At 39.5% G+C, this 15,655-nt stretch overlaps 1 pseudogene; it reads right to left on the bottom strand.

Annotated features, from left to right (window-relative positions):
• Nucleotides 1-11,969: 11,969 nt before the first annotated feature.
• On the bottom strand, nucleotides 11,970-15,050 carry LOC132046200 (factor of DNA methylation 4-like; annotated as a pseudogene).
• Nucleotides 15,051-15,655: the final 605 nt, after the last annotated feature.

Raw genomic sequence — 15,655 nt, 5'->3', positions numbered from 1 at the left:
TATAGACGTAATTAGTACGAGTCTTGGGAATTGTCCGGGGGCAAGGATGCTCGCCGGCCGTGTGGGAAGAGTTTGTGGAGGCCTTTCTTGGCCATTTTACGCCCCCGGAGAGCCGAGGCGAGCCGGGGTTCACAGATTTCTACGTGCGAGCGAGGACGGCGAGGAGCGTGTCCCGTAACCAGCCTCGGTTTGATTCCCCGGCCCCGGCCGGATACGCGCCTCGTATCGTGGGTGGCATGGGCGGCCGGTGCGTCGGTATGTGATGGGTACGGATGATTGCGATCGATAGTTGTGTGGCGATGGCTTTTGCCGAGCATGGATATTGCCGGTACGGGCGTGCGCCCGAGGGCATGGAGGAACGACACGAGAGGGCGTCGACCGTCGACGGTACGGCGGGGGCCGACCCAAAGAGGGCTGGTCGGCCGGGTATTTTGGAGATTCTCGGCGGGCGGCCTCGGCGGCGTACGAGTATTCTTCGTTGTCGGCGCGGAGCGTACCCTCGCCATTCACGGGTAGGAGATTTGACGGTGCGGGGGCACTCGGGGAGCGCGTCGAGCTCCGGGTTTCGGGATCCCGGAGTGGACACGGGGTCCGGTCGGTCGAGGCCGTTCGCGCCTCGGTGTTCGGCGGCTGTGGGAGACATCACCACAGAGAGTGCCGTGGTGCGATGGGCGGCTTGTTTTACTTGTGGCCGTCGGGCCACCTTATGAGAGATTGTCCCCGTATGGGGTGGTTCGAATCGTACGGTTCGGCCTACCGGGTCGATTCTTGCGGTCCGTCTTCTTCGGGGAGCTATGCGCCTGCGGGGGGCGAGCATACGGCACCGGTGGGCGTGGCAGGTCGCGGCGGAGCCTCCGGTGGCGGTCCATCGAACCGCCTATATACGCGCGCCCGAGAGGCAGGATCAGGAGGCACTACCAGATGCGGCCGCAGGTACATGAATCCTTACTAGCATTTATATTCTTATATGTGTGTATTCGTTGTATAATTGTTGTTTGATAGCGGTAAGCGGAAATTCAAAATTGATAACCAAGTATGTATAAGTGACGGTGATTAAGACGTGTTCATGGTCATTACGGGCCTGGGAGTTGAGGATGGAAAGTAACAGTACCCACAGGTGATAAGTGAATATGTAAAAATCGAGAGAGGGGTAAAATGGTAATTGTGCCAGGAAAGCGTTCGGAAACCTGTCAGGGCTTTATTTTACTCCAAATTACGTGACGAAGGTCGTGCGGTGAGGCGGACGCGATTATATCAACGTTAGAGCGTCGTATTTCATCGGAGTTCCGGGGTTAAGCGTGCTGGAGTGAGGGAAATTTTAGGATGGGTGACCCCCTGGGAAGTTCCTGGAAGTTTTACAACTTCAGCCATAAGGAGCAATAAGAAGTTAGAGTAGTCTAAAGGGACTTAGAATATACTGAGGAAACGGGAATCTTAGAACGCCGTGTAGGCTGAAGCGGGCAATTGGCGGAGGAATCGGAACGGTGACACAAAAGTGCAGTCTGACCGAGAGAAAGAAATGCGGACGGGAGGCACAAATAATCCCGCAATAAAATAAGTACGCCCCTAAAGGGGGGAAGCGGATACGAGGAATGTGAGTGCAAGATGGAGGCAGTCAATAGATGGAACGGCACGATATAGTGATAAGAAACCCCCCCCCCCCGAGATCTTTATAAGACCCTACGGAACTAGTTGAACATTCGAGGGCGAATGTTCTAAAGGGGGGAAGGATGTTATATCCCGTATTTCGCACGTCGGGATAATTCGGGTCAATTTCGAAAAGTTGGGGACTAGACCATTCCGAGATGCGAAGTTGAGATTTTTGCTTGTCTTAAAAAAAAATAAGTGGTGCATGATTTTATTGGCATGGAAACATTGAAGAAACATTTGGGGTCAAATTTTATTTTTGGAAAGTATTCTAATTATGGAAGGGAAATTAATTCATGAAACAAAAAAAAAAAAAAAAAGGAGAAAATGAAGGCCATGTGGCCGGCCACCTTAGGTGGGCCATGGCCACATGGTTGGCCAAAATTTGCAATTAAAAGATGACTTGGTCATCTTGATTTCTCACTTTACCTCTAGAAATTTCAAGAAAGAAGTGGAGGAGAAAAACATGGCCATATTCGGCCCTAGCTAGAAGGAGGAGAAGATCAAGAAACCTTCATACCAAAAATAGTTTCTCCTAGTTTTCTTACCAATTGAAAGGTGCTCTTCGACGTAGGATAGTTGTTGGAACAAATAAAACACTTATTCTTGCAAAGGAAGCTCCTAGCCGTGTGGAAAAATTGGAAGAAGAAGGTGTGTTCTAATCTCTTCTTTTATATGTCATGCATGGTTTATGTATGTTGTTAAGTGTGGAAATGAATGAAAATTATGAAGGCATGGAAGTTGGAGTGGTAGCCGTGTGGAAGCATGGTTAGCCGTGCATGTGTGTGTGTGTTGTTAAGGTGATGAATTGATGAATTTAGCATGTTTTTGTGTTGTTGTAATGTGTAGAAAATGAATGAAATCATGGAGGATGCATATGTAGTTGTTGGCCGAAAACAGGGGCTGCTTGTTAGGCAAGGAATGAAGTCATGTTATTTAGTATTTTGATCGTTGTCGTTACGAATTCTATGAGGTAAAAATGAAGTTTAATGATCCCAAGTTGAAGCTAAAACCGTATGGGCTGATTTAAGAATTAATATGGCCTTAATATAGTTCTTGAATTTGTAAGAATAATGATGTTAAGGCATGGTTTGTTGATGTAGTTTATGAGTTTTGGAAGAAGAAAATAAGTTAGCATTGTTTTCGGGTTTGGAGAGCATTTCGGGTAAGTTGGCACATTGGTTGGATTGTTTGAAATATTGTATGAATTGTTTATAGCGTTCTTGAATATTGTTTGAATGATTTCGGATTAGTAGTTGAATGTGTGAATATTGATGTTAGTTCGATTTTATGCGGTTGAATTGAATATAAGTGAATATCGTCGCATTATGTGAAAGAGGGTTGTTGATGCTAGAATGCGTTTGAAATCAATGGTTGATGTCATTAGAAGGTTTTGTTGGTATTGTGGTTGATGAATTGGGCCGAGCCATATTCTCGGGAGGGCGCACTTACAGGGGAAGTGCTGCCGAAATTTCTGTAGAATTTGGTGTACGTATGGAATCGGGTTTCTAAATGCCTTTAGCTAATGTGAATATTTAATGACGTATTGTAGATCTTGGAGAGTTCGTGACGTAAATTTGGATTGGCTTGGAGAGCAGGCAAGGTATGCAAGGCTTACCCTTTTCTTTGTTGGCATGTCTTAGTTACGATTAAGTTACGATAAGTATGAATCTCGAGGTAATTCCATTCCTGTAATCCGAGCAACCACATGAATTTATTCATCTCCTGATGTTCGCAAGTCATTTGGTTAAACTAAGGTTCTTATGTTGTTAAAGGACTAGATTTTTAAAGCCTTATTAAGAATTTCGCTACAAAAAGGTTCCGAACTTCAAACATCCGTAACTTTCGCATACGAGCTCGGAACGCCTCAAAACATGATAGGTAAACTCATAAGACATGACTTTCCCCTAAATCTCGTAGTCGGGCTCGGGTGGGGTTCGGCACCCGTCCGTGGGGCCCGCGGCTCTTTTGTACTATTCATAATGGTTTTTCGGAAAAATTTAATATTATTTCATTTCGATCTCCACATATGGACTTCCTACGATTCCGTGATACGTTTAAGATATTTGACTCGTTTCCGAAGGTCGTCCGAAAGACATTTGACATGACTAAGTCTTGATCCTTAAACGATAATCTGTTTGATTTTTCTGTTACATTTTTGGAAAATGTTTTAAAGATTGCATATGGTCTCTCACGACTCTGCTCGTGCACTATGGTCACTTCTTTCACCGAGTCCCGGGGCCGGATGTCATCGTGCGCATTATGTTACATTTCCGGAGTATGATGTGTCCGGTTCGCCGAGCCCCTATTGGCCGGGAACCGTGGATAATGGTGTTATGATGTGTCCGGTACGCCGCGCCCCTATTGGCCGGGTACCGTAGTATATATATATATATATATGATGTGCTGTGTGACGGGGATACGGAGACATAAAACCTTCTGGAGTATGATGTGTTGTGGCGCCAATGACGGGCGGGCGACCACAGTTCTAAGAGCCTTATGCATGATCTATGTTTTATGAGTAAGCATTTTAATATTCTGAAAGCATTTTTAATAATCTGACTATTGCATTTATTTTCTGCACTTCTGATTCTGATTATGACTCTGTTTACTATATTTCATCCCATGCCTTGTATACTCAGTACATTGTTCGTACTGACCCCTTTTCTTCGGGGCTGCGTCCCATGCCGCGCAGGTACAGGTACACGCTTCAGAGGTCCGTCAGTCTAGGACATCTGTTCTGCTGCTTGAAGTGCTCCTTTGATCCGGAGCCTATACATTTTGGTACCGACTTTTCTGTTATCTGTACATATGTTTGTTCATGGGTACGGCGGGGCCCTGTCCCGTCATATGATTCTGTTATGATTCTTAGAGGTCTGTAGACATATACGTGTGGGTTATGGGTAGTTTCTGCTCCTTGTGTCTGTGTGATCTGTGTTCTGTACGCCCCTATATGATAATGGCCTTACTGGCTCCTGTTTGGTATCCTCCGCTGGATGTTGTGACCGCGGGGTGTATCTGTATATATGTGTACATTTATTTATGACAACTGTGGGGCGACGTGTCACTGTTCTGTAAGTATAAGATTTGATTATGTCAGTTACAGTCTGATGTCTGAATTTTGTATATGTATATCCGTCTGTACGTTGATTGTGGTTAGCAGGTACGTCTGGGTGCCCAGCTCGGGTACCAGTCACGGCCTACGGGGTTGGGTCGTGACAACTAGCATACCAAAAATGCGTTAAGTAATGGGCTTGATGCTTTCGATTTGTGTCAGCAATGTGTGAGATCCATGTGATTTCATCTTGCATGACCCCCCATTCTTCTATCGTACCCCGGCCATACCAACAACTGTACCACAACTTTTGTGATGGAGCATTCAAAATAAAGATGGGAAAATATTTCTTGGTCCGCCTACGAAGATGGGAAAATATTTACGAAGTCTATCAACGCTTGTTAATCTACCTTGTATTGCCACCCAAAGTGTGAATTTGTATCTGGATGGACATTTGTTGTAGCATAATACTTTTCCATGTAACTTTGGTATATATGCTTGAAATACATATATATGCTTCAAGGCAAAGTTGCCCGTAAGCATTATGCCCCATCGGCATAAGTTTGGTAAATCAACAAGTTTATGCCGATGGGGGCATACTTTGAATGGGCAAACTTTTATGCCGATCCGCATAAACATGAAGGAATTATCAAAGTTATGCCGAACCGCATACTTATGTCAAGTCCGCCCATAAGGCATAAGTATGCGGGTCCGCATAACTTGCTAATTCCTTCACAATCGTATGTCACGGGGGGCGTAGCGAAATTTAAACTTTGCCTTGCGATTTTTTTTTTTTTTTAAAATTTTGATCGTGCGGGGTTCGAACCTGAAACCTATGGGATTTAGCGAAGGGCAAAATTTAAAGATTTCAAATATGAAGGGCAAAATTTAAAGACCACCCCAAAAGAAGGGCAATTCTGCGAATTGCCCTATATTTTTTTGTACTAATGTAATAAAAGTTCGATTAAACCGAACAATCAGGACCCCATAATAAAAAACTGAACCGAACATCGAGCTTTTAGAAAATAAAAAACCGTAACCGAACCGAATAACTGGAACACCCAAATCGAAGAACTGAATTAATTCGGTCTGGTCCGATTTTTCAATTTTTTCGGTATTTATGCCCAGCCCTAACGTGTGTGATTTTTTGGTAATTCGAAAACATCCTTGGAAAAATTGGAGCACGTGTTAATAGTTGCCAATGGTCTTGTATTTGGTTCTAAATTTGCCAATGTCACAACTCATCATTCTTGATTTCTCAATGTGTTTTTTTAAATAAGTTATATAGTTTAGTTAGAAGGGCATTTTAGTAATTTAACTTTTGACTTAAGGGCTTCCCACTTTTAATATAAAGTATAGATATTGACAGATAGTAAGATGAATTGACTATAAATGAAAGCAGTAAGGATTCATATAGTAGATTCCAACTTATTTGGGATTGAGGCGTGATTTTCTAATTAACATGTTTGATTATTTGTAGAATTTCATATATTACTTTGACATATTCATTATATTAGTGACAATATAAAAAAATATTAAGATAGTAACCTCATTATAGTGAATACATCACGTGAACAATTTGAGGAATTTCAATTCATGAAGGTAAGTAAAGTTGTGTATCAAGCGGTTAATTTTGTTATCCTAGGATGAGATTTATACATGTTAACAATCTGAATTCTCCCAATGTTATTACTCCTATTTTGTTTAATTGAAGGATTCTCCTAATTAATAACAAATAAAACTTTCTTTATCTTCGAGAATTGTCAGAAATGATCCTTTATATTTTAGGTAAGCTTAAAGCAAGTTCATACGTTTTATGAAGGTATCGATTAAAATATAATTTAAGGTAAGAAAATATTTTGAAAACTGAGAAAATATTTTGAAAACTGTTCATAAATAGAAATAAATTATTTACTTAGAGGTTTGAAGACAAATATGACAAACGAATTATTGTGTGATTTTCATGATTTAGTTAACATAAGATGCACGTGCGGCCCACGGGATGCACGTGTGACGCACGAAGAAGCTAGTGTTACTGAATATACTTGAGACCTCTTATTACGATTTGGCTTTAGGCAACCAATTCCATTGAGCTGCCCTTGCGAAAATGTGATGTTTCAAGTTGTAGCTATTCAAATTCATGTGTAGCTTAAAGTAACAATCAGACCCCTAATTTTACTAAAATATGATTGAAATTTGATTTTTAAAGTTTTGGGTAAGTTTGTACGCTTATTCGGAACTTATCGGGATGATACGGATGAAAATTCGAGGACTTGGGGGTGTTTCATCACATGTTGAGCTATGTAATTAATGTAAATTTTGTTGATCCTGGTGTAGCCGCAAATGCGAATGACTTGTCGCAAATGCGGAAGTCGATTTCACAAATGCGAAGGAGGCTGCGCTGGTGGGAACTACATATATGAAGGGTGGCCCACATTTGTGATGTCACAAATGCGATGTCTTAGTCACAAAAGCAAAACCGGCCCATCCCAAAGTGTTCCACAATTGCAATGTTGTCTCAATCCCGTTGTCCCATTTAAAGTTGTATTAGCAGCATAATTTTTTTTTACAATGTCTACCCTTCGCTTTACCAACATCATTTACAACGACCTAATCAACATGATCCCAAACCTTGGATCTAGATTGTATTTCTTTTCTTTTCTTTGTAACCTGGCGTCAAGTGAGTCGTCATTGTTATCATCTTTATTAGGTAAGCTATCACTTGGACCAGCCACACTTACTCTACTTTCATCTGCCATTTATGAAAGATTAAAAAAAAAATCAGACCATAAGGGACAAAAATTCGAATTAAGATAGTTAACCAAACAAAAGCAGCAAAAAATTTCAAGACAATGAAGCAAGGAAAACGAGATAGCTAATAACTACGACGACGTATTGACGACGGCATTGATTATTCAACAAGGACGACAGTCGAATGCAACAAACAAAAAAATGAAGAAAATTGAGGACGGACAGAAAAAGTTACTCCAATTATTTACAAGTTACAATGAGCATAGCAATTACTCATTCACTCTGTTTGAATGTAAGTAATTACTCTATTCGAGTGCAATAAATACAGTGTTCATAGCCCAAGCATAAAAATCAAGACGATGAAGAAAAACGAAATTATGAAGAAATAAGAGAGAAATATGTACCTAAGATTTAAGATTTGGGATGAAAAATCAAGACGTTGGTCGGAATCGAAGTCGCCGCCGCCGGCCGATCGCATTGGGATGTGATCCGCAAAGGGAGTGATTGGAGTGAGGAGCTGAGTGAGTACAATAGAACTATGGTTAGTATCTGCTGGAGTGAGTCTGCCTACTATTATTCAATTAGTGATGAGCTTGGGTTGGATATAATATTTTGGGCCTAAGGTCGGAGATACTGAGTATTATATTTTTTTTTTTTGTACTTATGTAATAAAAGTTCAATTAAACCGAACAACCGGGACCCCATAATCGAAAACTTAACGGAACATTGAGCTTTTAGAAAATAAAAAATCGTAACCGAACTGAATAACCGAAATCGAAGAACCGAATTAATTCGGTCCGGTCTGATTTTTCGGTATTTATGCCCATTCCTCGTGTGTGACTTTTCTGTTATTCGAAAACAGCCTTGGCAAAATTGGAGCACGTGTTAGTATTTGCCAATGGTCATGTATTTGGTACTAACTTTTCCAATAGTCACAACTCATCATTCTGGATTTCTCAACGTGTTTTTTTAAATAAGTTATATAGTTTAGTTAGAAGGACATTTTAGTAATTTAACTTTTGACTTATGGGCTTGCCACTTTTAATATAAAATATAGATATAGATAGTTAATAAGATGAAATGACTATAAATGAAAGCAATAAGGATTCATATATTAGATTCCAACTTATTTGGGATTGAGGCATGATTTTCTAACATGTTTGATTATTTGTAGAATGTCAAATATTACTTTGAGATATTCATTATATTAGTGACAATATAAAAAAAAATATTAAGATAGTAACCTCATTATAGTGAATACATCACGTGAACAATTTGACAAATTTCAATTCATGATGATAAGTAAAGTTGTGTATCAAGCGGTTAATTTTGTAATCCTAGGATGATATTTATACATGTTAACAATCTGAATTATCCCAATTTTATTACTCCTATTTTGTTTAGTTGAAGGATTCTCCGAATTAATAACAAATAAAACTTTCTTCGTCTTCGAGAATTGTCAGAAATGATCCTTTATATTTGAGGTAAGCATAAAGCAAGTTCGTACGTTTTTGTGAAGGTATCGATTAAATTATAATTTAAGGTAAGAAAATATTTTGGAAACTGTTCATAAATAGAAATAGATTATTTACTTAGATGTTTGAAGACAATTATGAGAAACAAATTATTGTGTGATTTTCATTATTTAGTTAACATAAGATGCACTTGCGGCGCACGGGATGCACGTGTGACGCAGGCAGAAACTAGTGTTACTGAATATACTTGAGATATCTTATTACGATTTGGCTTTAGGCAACCAATTCCATTGAGCTTCCCTTGCGAAGATGTGATGTTTCAAGTTGTAGCTAATCAAATTTATGAGTAGCTTAAAGTAACAATCAGACCCCTAATTTTACTAAAATATGATTTTTAAAGTTTTGGGTAACTATGTGCGCTTATTCGGAACTTATCTGGATGGTCTGGGTCAAAATCCGAGGACTTGGGGGTGTTTCAGCACATGTTGAGCTATGTAATTAATGTAAATTTTGTTGATCCTCGCGTAGCCGCAAATGCGGAAGTCGATTTCACAAATAAGGAGACTTCGCTAGTGGGAACTACAAATATGAAGGGTGGCCCACACTTGTGATGTCACAAATGAGCCGCAGAGGCAGTGATTGGAGTGAGGAAAGCAAGTTGGGCAATTCGCGGCCCTTCTTTTGGGGTGTGTTTTTGCCTCAATTTGCGGTCTTTAAATTTTGCCCTCATATTTGTGGTCTTTAAGTTTTGTTTAGCTTGGATACCGAGGTTTTGGGTTCGAACCCCGCTCAAGCATAAAATAAAGAAATAATTTCGCAAGGCGGGGGGGGGAAGTGTCGATTTCAAAACTAAAGTTATGCCGGAGGAGGCTTTTCCTCAAGACATAGTTTAGTTATGCCTTATGGAGCAAATTTTCTTTAAGGAACTATGCCTTATGGGGCGGACACTTAATCATAACCAAAAGCACTAAAAGTGTGCCTTGAAAAGTTTAAAAAAAAACATGTCTCGAGGCAAAGTCGAATTATAGACTCAAAACTAAAGTTATGCGGAGGGGGCAATAATTTAGTTTTGTCTTATGGGGGGCAACTTTTCCAAGAATTATGCTTATAACGGCGGACTTTTTAATTAAGGTATAACCAAAAGTATCCTTAACTAAAAGTGTGCCTTGAAAAGTTAAAAAAAAAAAAAAAAAAAAAAATTGTCTCAAGGCAAAGTCATAACTTCCTTAAGAAAAACTAAAGTTATGCGGAGGGGCACCTCAAGGCATAATTTAGTTTTGCCTAAAAATTTTCCTTTGGAACTATGCGCATGGGCATACTTTTAATTAAGGCATAACCAAAAGTATCAACTAAAAATGCGCCTTGAAAAGTTTAAAAAAAAAAAAAAAAAAAAATGTCTCGGCAAAGTCTACGCCCTCCGGCATAACTTTGGTTTTTCGGGATTGTATAACACTCTCCCTAATCTTAAAATTATTTTTTTATTTTATGCGAGCGGGGTTCGAACCTAGAACCTCGGTGTATCCAAGCGAAGGGCAAAACTTAAAGAACACAAATATGAGGGGCAAAATTTAAAGACCACTGCAAAAGAAGGGCAATCCGTGCAAAAAAATGAGCTAAGTGAGTACGATGGAACTAGGGCTAGTATATGTTGGAGTGAGTCTGTTTACTATAATTCAATTACTGATGAGCTTGGGTTGGATATAATATTATGGGCCTAAGGTATTAGATTTGGGCTATTATATTTTTATTGTACTCAAGTAATAAAAGTTCGAACAACCAGGACCCTATAATCAAAAAGCCCGAACACCGAGCTTTTAGTTAGAAGGGAATTTTAGTAATTTAACTTTTGATTTAAGGGCTTCCCACTTTTATTATAAAATATTGATATAGAATTAGATGTCACGATCCAATTCGTGAGCCATGGTGGCACCTACACTAACCCACCAATAGGCAAACCACCCCCAAATAGCTTGTGAAAACATTAGATAAGAAGCAAGATATTCAACCAATTTCTAAATCATAACCCAATACTATCATAAAATAAGATAAGTGCTGAAAGAGTAGTCAAATCTGATACAAACTCCAAAATCTGGTATAGAGAATACAAGAGCTCTAAATGTCAGAAAACAAGTCCCGAAGGATGAAATACAACTGTCCGAATGAAAATAACTAATAGACTCATAAAGTTGAGATGTCTAGGGGCCACGAGTCACTATGTAGCTCACCTTGGATGTCTCGAAAGCAAGCCTCGGAGTCAGCCACGAGGTCCTAGCTGGAACAGGGATCAACATTTGCACATCAGAAAAAGAGTGCAGAAGTGTAGTATGAGTACAACACTAGTACTCGTCGACATCATAAGCCGACAAGGATTAGATATACGTAAATAGCATATAAACACCAAAGAAGCATCAAGTATGACAGAAGGGTAAACACCTTAACACTGATTACTTAGCATATTCTCCTGAAGCCTAATAAGAAGTCAGTTAAGTCATTCAAACACGTAGCACATAAGGAAGTGATGAAGTACATGAATAAAGAAACTAAGGTGCAGTGCAATGGCCAAGAAAATACCCGGCACACACATGCTATAGGCCATGCCATATAGTAATGACCCATGGGGGACTCGCGAGGTCCATATACCTGTCACTGTACCGCCCGAGGTATTTTGCCTTCAGACTATGACCCCTCACTGTAACGCCCGACTTTACGACCGAACTGTGAGACACTCATTATACCGCCCGCCTATACCGCTAGACTGTGAGAATAGTATCCTTAACTTTTCCGGTCCTTATATCATTTCGCATTCTCAAGTAAACGTAGCTCATTCAAATGATCATCTATATAAATAACTGGCAAACATGAGCAATAATTGCATAAAGTTCCATGACAACAACAACTTGAATTTCCTAGAATGAATGTAACTCATCGAGCAGTTTCATATGCTAACTCTTGGAATCGAATAGACTGGTTTTCAGAAACAGATTCTAATTTCTTGGAAAGACATACTATGCAATTCAAAAAGGTAAACATAACCATGAAAGTTAACGCCTCTCCGCTTTACTCGCCTTCAACTTCTGGAGAACATTTGTTATTCCTTCTTTAAGGGTAGCTTCTTTCCTAGTTTATAATGCCACAACTCCGTTGTTATGCATCTACTATTACTGGGACCTTCATTCATCTCCATCAAAGCAGTAGTTACCAATTCACAAGCTGCTTCTCCAAACTCATTCTTCAATATGTTCAGCCTTTCGTCATTATCATCAATGATGATTTCCTACCAAGACACAAGAAATAATTAGTTTATAAGTGTTTTGATTCAAGACACTATACGTCTATAATGCATTACCTCGGAACCATTTTCGCTGGTGACATCTTTAAAGGGATACCAATTGGGATCCTTAAGATGATGTTCCCAGATTGAGCGCAACTGAACAGCTTTCAGGTCTGCATCTTTTCCAAGAAATCTTCTCTTGGTTATCTGCTGAAACTTTTTAGTATCAAGTTCTCCCATTCTCTTGACGCCGATTAAAGCTCGAGAAGATAACTGCTTCATTCCCTAAAAGCCATCAAAATCATGTTTCATTTGTCAAATTTTCACCATGTAAGAATAACTTTCCCAAGTAATCAGACTTTGAAAGATGGACATTTATGATTGCATAAATCTTCATGATTTGAAGCCTGTTTGCTAAGTTCTTACAACTTAAAGTGCGTAACTATATAGACTTGAATGTTGAACAACATAGAATACGGTAGAAGCTCAGTTGATGGTGCAGATTTTAGGAAATTCGTAATAGGTTGAGAACGAAACCTAAACATATACATACAACTTTCTCAGGTCAAAATGAATTGAAGGTGCTTTATTCTGCTTCTAATCATTCATGATGTTCTTACTCCATTGATGGAAAAATAAGAACTTCAGTATTATTCAAAATTAGCTCAGGCTATTGTAGAACTGTAAATAGTTGTACTTACATCGATCAACGCCTTCCTGGCATATTTTAACTCGACATTTGCCTTTTGCTCTTTAACAACAAGAGCTTGATTCAAAGCTTCAAGAGCTCCTAGTTCTTCTTTTTTCTCAATTAGGCTCTCTTCGAGCTTGTCTAATTTTTTCTTCACATCGTGGCCTTCTCCCTCTCCCATGTGTTCCTTTACTTGCATAGCCCCCGTGAGAGATTCTATCTCCAACTCTAGCGCTTGCTTTAAGTCAAGTTTCTTTTGCCTCTCCATGTTCTCCTGACGGATAGTTTCTTTCAATTTCTGCAAGTTAAATTCTCTAGATGTCAGAGACTAATTACATAAGTTGAGTGAAAACACAGAATGACCATACAAACCTTCTGTTCTTCCGCCAAACGTAAGAGACGTTCATCAACCCTCTTTTCCTCCATTGCTGCTCTCTCATTCTTAAACACATAAAAGAGAAATTTTATAGTCAAACACTTCCTGGAAAAAGTGCAGGCCAAGCGAATTTCTCTTATATTCCTAAACTAAGTGATGACAGTCGACATCAGCAGAGCTTAACTGAGAACATAATTAAAGTTGGACGCTGAGTAAATACTAGGTTCTTGTAGTTTCATTTTGGAATAGTATATTTGCACGGAAGAAGTTTACAGATGTGTGTCACATATTTATGGAAACGGGTGTGACGGAGAAAAATCAATAACAGCTCCCCTTTGTATTCGAAAGTATATGCTTTCATCTTATGTGGAATGAAGCTTGCTTGCACCGACCGTACAATCTTAGTTCCACAAACTAAAACATCTTATTTTTATAACACAGTTTTTTTTGCTAACAGGTTAAAGTCAATCAATTAAACAGCAATTCACATGGAGAAGCAAAACTCTGTTAATCAAGTTGGATTTTCTACCATTTGCTTCAACAAATGAAGCTCTTGTCTCTGATTATCATTGAAGACCTCCCTTTCCACCAACTCCATTTCACGCAACTCAAGTTCTTTCTTTTGGTAATTCTAAATACAATTAACTTTTCTCTTGATACTTCAACACCTTTTCCAGTTGATCACGAGCATTCTTCGCCATGCTTTGTAGGTCTGTTGTAGATAGCACGTGCTTGTTATAATTGTAATAAGACGAGACATGGAAAGCCAAAGTGTGAGAAAATATGTACCTTCGTTATAATCGTGGATCATTGCATCACTTTGCATCATCACGTTGTTCAGGCACATGGAAGTTTCACTGCATTTGCTCTCTATCTCCTCAAGGCTCCTACACTTGGCCTCGACTGTGTTAACCAGATTAGAGATAAGCGCACCAGTTTTGCGCTTCTCTTCTGCCTCAATATATGAGATGGATTTCAGATCTCCAGTTTTTTGCAGATAATCACCAATTATACCTTCTGAGTTGAAATTATCAGCCTTTGCAACCCAACCATATAACCTATCTCCCTTATCTTGTGAAACTAAATAGTCCTTCTTCCCTTGATGTTGTGATTCAAAGCTCTTCTGAAACTTAACTGCATTAGCAAAACCATTCCAATCATTTCCAAATTCGACCACGGCTTTCCCTGAATGACCCTCATAATTCCACAACGGGTGTACCCTCACTGGATTAAACCCTTTCTTTTTCAAATCATCCCTGAGCAATGAGCCACTCCTTCCCATGTAAAGCTGACCGTCGAACTCAATGGGAAGATTTGCTACAATTCCCATCCAAGGAAATGCATATTTCTCATCAACATCATTCCCATCATGTCTTGGCTGTAATTCAGTTCCCATCTTTCCTCAGAAAATCATTGTTCAAGTACTTTGTAAGACCTAAATGCTTCGACTTATCGTTCACTTTCCTGTGTTGTGAGCCTTTGCTCACTCCTGAAGAATGTTGGACAAGATCCTGGAAGCTGTAGGCCTGTTTCTTCTTTCCAAAACAGAATGGACAGAAATCTTTTCTTTCCCATAACCCTCCTTTAATCTTTGATACCATGTGTCAGCATATTCTTCCATCTCTCACTACTATCAGTTTCCTCTTCGGAAAAAAACCTAAGCCAGCAAAATTGGATAATCTTCAAAAATAAGTTTCAAAAACTGAAATCTCTAATGTTCTGCTGCTCACAAATACAGGTGAACAATTACTTCCTGTAACTTCAAGAAAACATAGAAGCGTCATTCCTTAAAACTTGTTGGAAATATTGGTGATAAGATGTGAATGTGATCATAAAAGTGAAGAATGTAGACCCTATGTCACGACCCAATTTAGGACCATGACCGGCGCTATGGGGTAGGATTCCCAAAGCAAGCCTTAACGGGAATTTACAGAAAATCGGCCAGAGTTTCCCCTGTTTTTATGACTATCCAAAACTTTCCTGTCTCAAAATCAACAACAGAAATATCCAATCTCAACCAAACTAAATGCAATCATCCTCAATCAACCCGTTTTCAACGTAATAATACTAAAACATCTCTGAAATACGGGAAAACGTCTAATACTAGTCACCGCTCATGGAATAAATCAAATGACTGTGGAGCAACTCTAAGAGTTCAAAAGAAAAGACCATAACAAATAATAGACTCTTCGCCCACGCGGACAAGTGCGGGGCTCACCAAGAACTCTCAACTCGTGCTTTCTAGTTACCGTAATCCTCACCAATGTCACCTGCGGTCTCTGTAAAAAAATAGCGAGGAGTGAGACGCTTGCTCAGGGAGTAATAACACTTAGCCCCAACCGTTTTTATTGGGGGACAAGTCAGAAAACATGCTTATATAATATTCATA

This window comes from Lycium ferocissimum, unplaced genomic scaffold, assembly GCF_029784015.1.
Source record: "Lycium ferocissimum isolate CSIRO_LF1 unplaced genomic scaffold, AGI_CSIRO_Lferr_CH_V1 ctg984, whole genome shotgun sequence".
Taxonomy (NCBI): domain Eukaryota; kingdom Viridiplantae; phylum Streptophyta; class Magnoliopsida; order Solanales; family Solanaceae; genus Lycium; species Lycium ferocissimum.
This window is presented reverse-complemented; position numbering and strand designations above follow the sequence as displayed.